The sequence below is a fragment of the Coregonus clupeaformis genome, unplaced genomic scaffold (assembly GCF_020615455.1).
Source record: "Coregonus clupeaformis isolate EN_2021a unplaced genomic scaffold, ASM2061545v1 scaf1791, whole genome shotgun sequence".
Classification (NCBI taxonomy): Eukaryota; Metazoa; Chordata; class Actinopteri; order Salmoniformes; family Salmonidae; genus Coregonus; species Coregonus clupeaformis.
In genome coordinates this window covers 78937-87725 of record NW_025535245.1, presented here as the reverse complement: position 1 = coordinate 87725, position 8789 = coordinate 78937, and positions in this window count along the sequence as shown.

Genomic DNA, 8789 nt, shown 5'->3' with positions numbered 1-8789 from the left:
TGGTTTAAGGGGAAACATTTAAATGTCTTGGAATGGCCTAGTCAAAGCCCAGACCTCAATCCAATTGAGAATCTGTGGTATGACTTAAAGATTGCTGTACAACAGCGGAACCCATCCAACTTGAAGGAGCTGGAGCAGTTTTGCCTTGAAGAATGGGCAAAAATCCCAGTGGCTAGATGTGCCAAGCTTATAGAGACATACCCCAAGAGATTTGAATAGTTATGCACGCTCAAGTTTTCAGTTTTTTTGTCTTATTTCTTATAATAAAAAAAGCCGCACTGAAGTCTAACAAGACAGCTCCCACAATCTTTTTATCATCAATTTTTCTCAGCCAATCATCAGTCATTTGTGTAAGTGCTTGTTGAATGTCTTTCCCTATAAGCATGCTGAAAGTCTGTTGTCAATTTGTCTACTGTAAAATAGCATTGTATCTGGTCAAACACCATTTTTTCAAAAGTTTACTAAGGGTTGGTAACAGGCTGATTGGTCGGCTATTTGAGCCAGTAAAGGGGGCTTTACTATTCTTGGGTAGCGGAATGACTTTTGCTTCCCTCCAGGCCTGAGGGCACACACTTTCTAGTAGGCTTAAAATGAAGATATGGCAAATAGGAGTGGCAATATCGTCTGCTATTATCCTCAGTAAATTTCCATCCAAGTTGTCAGACCCCGGTGGCTTCTCATTGTTGATAGACAACAATACTTTTTTTCACCTCTTCCACATTCACTTTACGGAATTCAAAATTACAATGCTAGTCTTTCATAATTTGTTCAGTTATACTTGGATGTGTAGTGTTGGCATTTGTTGCTGGCATGTCATGCCTAAGTTTGCTAATCTTGCCAATGAAAAAAATCATTAACGTCGTTGGCAATATCAGTGGGTTTTGTGATGAATGAGCCATCTGATTCAATGAATGATGGAGCTGAGTTTGCCTTTTTGCCCAAAATTTAATGTAAGGTGCTCCAAAGCTTTTTACTTACATTATTTGTATAATTTTTCATTGTTCCATATTATAGTTTCTTCTTCTTTTTATTCAGTTTAGTCACAGGATTTCTCAATTTGCCAATCAGTTGTGCAGCCAGACTTATTTGCCATTCCTTTTGCCTCATCCTCTCAACCATACCATTTTTCTATTCCTCATCAATCCATGGGGATTTAACAGTTTTTACAGTCATTTTCTTAATGGGTGCTTATTAGTAACTGGAATAAGCAATTTCATAAATGTGTCAAGTGCAGCGTCTGGTTGCTCCTCATTACACACCACAGACCAGCAAATATTCTTTACATCATCAACATAGGAATCACTACAAAACGTATTGTATGACCTCTTATACACTATATTAGGCCCAGACTTTGGAACTTTCGTTTTCCTGGATATGGCTACAATATTGTGATCACTACATCCGATGGATTTGGAAACTGCTTTAGAGCAAATTTCGGCAGCATTAGTAAAGATGTGATCAATACATGTTGAGGATTTCCTTCATGTGCTGTTTGTAACTACCCTGGTAGGTTGACTGATAACCTGAACCAGGTTGCAGGCACTAGTTACAGTTTGAAGCTTTCTCTTGAGTGGGCAGCTTGATGAAAGCCAGTCAATATTGAAATCACCCAGAAAATATACCTCTCTGTTGATATCACATACATTATCAAGCATTTCACATATTATCCAGATACTGACTGTTAGCACTTGGTGGTCTATAGCAGCTTCCCACCAGAATGGGCTTTAGGTGAGGCAGATGAACCTGTAGCCATATTACTTCAACAGTATTTAACATGAGATCCTCTCTAAGCTTTACAGGAATGTGGTTCTGAATATAAACAGCCACACCGCCCCCATTGGCATTTCTGTATTTTCTGTAGATGTTATAACCATGTATTGCTACCACTGTATCAAAGGTATTATCTAAGTAAATAAGTCCTTGTCTCAACACAGCCTTGAAATGCATGGACAGAGTCCAGGAGCCAAGATGATTTGGATGGACTTCGTCATTCCTGTAGAGCATCTTCTGTTTCCAGAAGGTGTCAAAGTTATCTATAAAAGTGATTCCAACAGAGCTACAGTAATATTTTAGCCAGGTGTGTAATTCCAGTAGCCTGCTGAATCTTTCAAACCCCACGATGGTACTTGACCTGAAATAATTGGCTGCTTTTTGGAATCTTTCAGTACTAGAATCAGTTCTTTAAGATACATTTTCAGAAGTTCCGAGCCCTCCAAGCTAGCCCTCCGAGCTAGACCCCACATGGACAACGACAGCGTCAGCTCCCGGCATCTGTCGTAGAACGGTTGGAAGCAGCCTTGTAATGTCTCTGTACTCGTGCTCCAGGAGAGCACAGGGTTTTTGCCCGGGAACCATGTTGTTTCTTACCATATAACTGCTGATGACGACAGCTGGTGCAATGGCTGAGGAGGTCCGGCCGTTCTTTCGCCTCGAGTGGTTTCGCCGTGGGGCCCGATAGACCCAAGCCAGCTGTAGTATCCATCATGGATGCTGAATGAGCTGGAGTCTCGGACAGCCTCATGATCTGATGAGGGTGGGAGCTCTGAGGAGCTGAACCCGAGGCAGAAGCCGCCGGAGAGGGAGAGAACAGAGGACGAAGGCGCAGTTACCTCAGGATCCGATCTCGAATCGGAAGCCCCCAGGGAAGAAGTCTCCGGAACCTCTGTATCCAAGGCGACCATTTAAATAATATTTGTCTTGACTTTAGTAACATAACTCAACTGATTGCAAACCCACACGGATTAAAGTAAAAACATCCAGCAAACTCCTCACTGATTTACCTAAATTCTGACAAATAGCACCCACAAGTACTTGTCAAGTGGTGTCTTTGCTAATGATCACAGTGATCACTGCCCTATTGCATGTCATAGATACCAAACAGATTAACTGTCACAAACGAGACTCCCGCTGTTCCTCCTGCTCACCACCAGAGGGAACCCTCTCCTGAGTATTAAACCCCTGAACTACATTTCTCACATACCTGGCTCTGATTACCGTTGCACCTGACTCCCATCAGTAGACTATTTAGGTGCTCTCAAACTCTCTCTCTTTGCGAAGTCTTGTTTACCCTGGTGATCCTTTCTGAGCGTTTTCGCCTGTGTCTGTCTGCCCGTGGATTTACTCTGGACTGTTTTTCCCTCCTTGATTCTTTGCTGCCTGCCCTGGACTATATTCTTTACTGGACTGATTTTGGTAAGCTTGCTGCCTGCCCTGACCTTATGTCTGTACCTGGATTACGAGTTGCCTTATCCCTACTGTTGTGTCTGCTGGCGATTGACCCTGTTTGTACGACCCAGATTGTAATAAAACTGCAAATGGATCCTCACTCTCCTGGAGCGTCATTACAGAAGACTTCGCCAACACACGATCCAGCAGCTCTGGTTCAGATGTCCACGGAGATCTCCACTCAAGCTCACCAACTCGCCATTCATCAACAGCAGCTAACCCATTTAACTACAGTAACAGAGGAACTCGTCAGGGACGCTACAGAGGTTGCCGGTGTCGCTAACGAACCCAGCCCCTCCTCCACCGAACGCGAGTGTGGGCGCTTCTCCACCACCGTCACTCACAGTTAACCCACGTCTGGCTCTCCCTGATAAGTTCGACGGCAACCCAACTAAAAGTAAGGGATTTCTACTGCAATGTTCATTATTCATTGATCAACAACCAGCTATGTATGTCACCGATGCCAGCAAGATTTCCTTGGTATGCTCACTCCTCGCTGACAAGGCGTTAGAGTGGGTGACGGCGGTTTGGAGAGAGGATGGCACTGCTTTTCCATCGTTTGGTACCTTTCTTCAACGCTTCCGGGAAATATTTGAACACCCGGAGGGAGGTATGAGAGCTGATGACCGACTACTTGCGTTGAGCCAGGGCAGGAATACCGCAGCAGAATATGCTTTGACATTTCGCACTCTAGCAGCTCAAACCGACTGGGTGGAGAGCACACTTAAACTGCTCTTTCGCAAGGGACTCAGCTTGGAGTTGCAATCCGAACTGGCCTGCCGAGATGAAGGGAAATCGCTGAATCAATTCATCGAACTAACCATTCAGATTGACAATCTGATTCGTTCACGTCGTCCACTCAGAACGGTACCCACCAGCACACAATACCCGGTCACTCTGTCTCAAACTGAACCCATGCAGCTCGGATATACTCACCTGACTCCGGAAGAACGAGAACGCCGCATACGTCAACATCTCTGCCTCTATTGTGGTCAACCGGGCCATCTGAGGGCGTTTTTGCCCCACAAGACCACCTCCTCGTAATCCCCTCTTCGGTGAGTCCTTGTGTTCAAGCACATCATTCCAGTTCTTGCATCAAAGTACCTATAGTATTATCTCTAGAGGGCAATCATATATCCACATCAGCTCTATTAGACTCAGGAGCAGCCGGGAACTTTATGTCTCACGAATTTGCCCAACAACAACAACTCCCATTAATCTCCTGTAACTCTCAATTGGCAGTGGAGGCGCTAGATGGACGGCCTCTCGGCGATGGGAGGGTCCTGCACACCACCGTGGACCTTCAACTACAGACCGGTACCCTTCACACTGAGGTAATTCGTTTCTACGTCATCTCATCACCTCATAACCCGGTTATTCTTGGACTCCCCTGGCTACGTCAACATAATCCCCTCATCTCATGGAGGGAGGGTCGTATCATCAAATGGGACCCGTCATGTCACTCCAACTGCTTAACTGGCAGCCCTTCACTCTCCATTCAGACCGTCACGCTAAAGGACGAGCCGGTCCTTTTCCCCACTCTTCCCATTGAATACTCTGACCTCATCGAAGCTTTTAGCAAGACCAAGGCGATGGAACTCCCCCCCACCGATCAAGCGACTGTTCCATCGAACTATTACCAGGCACAACACCACCTAAGGGCCGAATCTTCCCCCTATCACAACCCGAATCAGAAGCCATGAACAACTACATCGAGGAGGAACTTTCGAAGGGGTTCATTAGAACGTCGACATCACCTGCAGCCTCTGGCTTCTTCTTTGTTAAAAAAAAGACGGTGGCCTACGCCCTTGTATCGACTACCGGGGTCTCAACGACATCACCGTCAAGTTTCGATATCCTTTACCGCTGGTACCAGCTGCCCTAGAACAACTCCGCAAAGCCAAGTACTTCTCCAAACTGGACCTCCGCAGCGCCTACAATCTCATTCGCATCCGGGACGGTGATGAATGGAAGACAGCCTTCTCTACCAGCACTGGGCACTATGAGTATTTGGTGATGCCTTTCGGGCTGTCCAATAGTCCGTCCGTATTTCAGTCGTTTATCAATGACGTCTTCGGGACATGCTTAATCGTTGGGTAATTGTTTACATCGATGACATTCTCGTCTATTCCAACACCTATGAGGAACACGTGCAACACGTGAGAACAGTATTACAACGACTCATTGATCACCAATTATACGCCAAAGCAGAGAAGTGCGAATTTCACCAGACTTCCACGTCTTTCTTGGGCTACATCATCAACCAGGAGGGAGTCGCCATGGACGAGAAGAAGGTCAAGGCCGTTCTAGACTGGCCACTGCCAGTAACCTTAAAGGAGTTACAACGCTTCTGGGATTTGCGAACTTCTACCAACGCTTCATCAGGAATTTCAGCTCGGTAGCCTCTCCCTTAACCTCTATGACTAAGAGAAATGCACCACACCTCACCTGGTCAACTACAGCACAGGAGGCTTTCGCAGAACTCAAGTCACGTTTCACATCTGCCCCCATCCTCCACCACCCTAATCCTGAAATCCCGTTTACAGTTGAGGTGGACGCTTCTAATACGGGCATTGGAGCCATCCTCTCACAGCGGCACGGATCCCCACTCAAGCTCTATCCGTGCGCCTATTACTCCCGCAAACTTAGTCCAGCCGAACAGAACTACGACGTCGGAAACCGAGAACTGTTGGCCATGAAAGCAGCTATGGAGGAGTGGCGTCATTGGCTGGAGGGAGCTAAACACCCGTTTGTGATTCTAACTGACCACAAGAATCTGGAATACTTGCGATCTGCCAAGAGACTGAATCCCAGACAAGCGAGGTGGGCTCTCTTCTTTACACGATTTGTCTTCACCGTTACCTATCGTCCCGGTTCAAAGAACACCAAAGCAGACGCATTATCACGCCAACACGACGGTGTAGTTCCCACTGAATCCAAGGAAACCCTGCTTCCTGAGTCATTAATCGTGGCCCTATTCAGTGGGACATCATGACAGAGCTCACCCAGGCCAATTCACAAAAGACCCCTCCTCCCGAATGCCCCCTAACAAAACTTTTGTACCTCAGGATCTCTGTCAGAAAGTGCTACAGCAAGTTCACTCCGTACTCAGCTCCGGTCATCCTGGAATCGCTGCCACTGTTCACCTGCTTCAGAACAGCTTTTGGTGGCCAACCTTGCGGGCAGACACAATAAAATTCATTAACGAATGCACCACCTGTAACACAAGCAAACATCTCAGACAACTACCATCGGGCCTACTGCAACCACTGCCAGTTCCCCACCGACCATGGTCCCATCTTGCCATAGACTTTATTACCGATCTTCCCAAGTCCAATGGGAACACCACAATACTCACTGTCATAGATCGCTTCTCCAAGGCCTGCCGGTTGATTCCACTTCCCAAACTGCCCACAGCATTGGAAACAGCCGAACTCATGTGCAACCTTGTGTTTCGCTTCTATGGCCTGCCTGAGGACATCGTGGTCGGACCGGGGGCCCCAATTCACATCCAGAGTATGGTCAGCATTCTTCCAACAACTCAACATCAACATTAGCCTCACTTCAGGATATCACCCACAATCTAATGGTCAGACAGAACGCCTCAATCAGGAGATCACCCGGTTTCTCAGAGCCTACTGTCATCAGAACCAAGCAGACTGGAGTCGATTCCTCATGTGGGCGGAGTATGCACAGAACTCACTCCAGAAACCCTCCACCGGTCTAACTCCATTCCAATGTGTAATGGGCTTCCAACCTCCCCTATTTCCATGGTCAGGGGAACCCACCGAGGTACCCTCTGTCAACGACTGGCTCCAGAGAAGCGAGGACATCTGGAGTCAGGCTCACACCCACTTGCTACGTGCTGTCAGGAGACAGAAGTTGCAGGCCAATCGTCACCGTCGCCCCAATCCCGAATATACTCCAGGTCAATGGGTCTGGCTATCCACTCGAGACCTACGCCTCAGACTTCCTTGCAAGAAACTCAGTCCCAGGTATGTAGGTCCCTTCCAAATTGTTAAACAGATTACACCAGTTTCCTTCCGTTTGGCATTACCCTCTAATTATCGTATCTCTCCCACTTTTCATGTATCACTTCTCAAACCCGCTGGTGGTCCGAGAGCGGAGGAGGAGGAGCAGACCAGTGATCAGGGCCCCCCACCCATCTTGGTGGACGGCGAGGAGGCATATCAGGTTCGAGATCTACTCGATTCCAGACGCCGGGGCAGGCTCCTCCAATATCTGGTGGATTGGGAGGGGTACGGACCGGAAGAGCGATCCTGGGTTAATACAGAGGACATACTCGACCCCGCACTCATGACTGAGTTCCATAGGACGCACCCGGAGAAACCGGCCCCCGACCTCGAGGAAGACCCCGGCGTCGTTCGCCTCTTCGCGTCAGGAGCCGCTCGCAGGGGGGCTCTGTCACAAACGAGACTCCCGCTGTTCCTCCTGCTCACCACCAGAGGGAACCCTCTCCTGAGTATTAAACCCCTGAACTACATTTCTCACATACCTGGCTCTGATTACCGTTGCACCTGACTCCCATCAGTAGACTATTTAGGTGCTCTCACTCTCTCTCTTTGCGAAGTCTTGTTTACCCTGGTGATCCTTTCTGAGCGTTTTCGCCTGTGTCTGTCTGCCCGTGGATTTACTCTGGACTGTTTTTCCCTCCTTGATTCTTTGCTGCCTGCCCTGGACTATATTCTTTACTGGACTGATTTTGGTAAGCTTGCTGCCTGCCCTGACCTTATGTCTGTACCTGGATTACGAGTTGCCTTATCCCTACTGTTGTGTCTGCTGGCGATTGACCCTGTTTGTACGACCCAGATTGTAATAAAACTGCAAATGGATCCTCACTCTCCTGGAGCGTCATTACATTAACACTGATCCTCATATACATTTGAAGATACTTTTTTTTTTTAAACAATCCCCACAAGCTTTTCTTCATGATGTGTATTACTCTGCCTTCTCCATCAGCTGCCTGACCCTGAATTAGCTCTGGAATCTGTTTTCATCTGTCTGGCAGACAAACACGCTCCCTTTTATATGCATTGTGGTGAGAAATCAAGCCTGGGCCAAGGTTAGAAAAACGGACTTTAGCCGATTGGCAGTTTTTCAGGTAATTGAGAAATAGATGCACTTCCTCAATCAAGAAAGAACTAGAAAAGTAGCTAGATTTATATTTTTCTCAGACTCTGCTGGTGATCCATCTAAATTTGGGGGAAAAAGTTAATGCACTGAAGCGTGGAATTTCCTCTCTTTCCCTGCCGAAGGAAGTTGTCAGAATCTTGCTTCATTACTGATGCTTTTAATCAGCATTTTATTTAATTGTGTTTTAACTGACCCTGGTCAACCAGTCAATTGTCTGCCCCTCTCCCAGGCTCTAGTTGGCTCGATGGAAGTTCCGCCTCATTTCCAAACTTGCCCAGCAACAATTCTAGGATCCTTGGTAAATACTCAACTTGGATCCTTTTTTAACTACGAAATGTATTTTGAATGTACACCAGTCAGGTTTCAGACCAGGTCATAGCACCATCTCTGCTACTTCTTTGGTTTTAAAT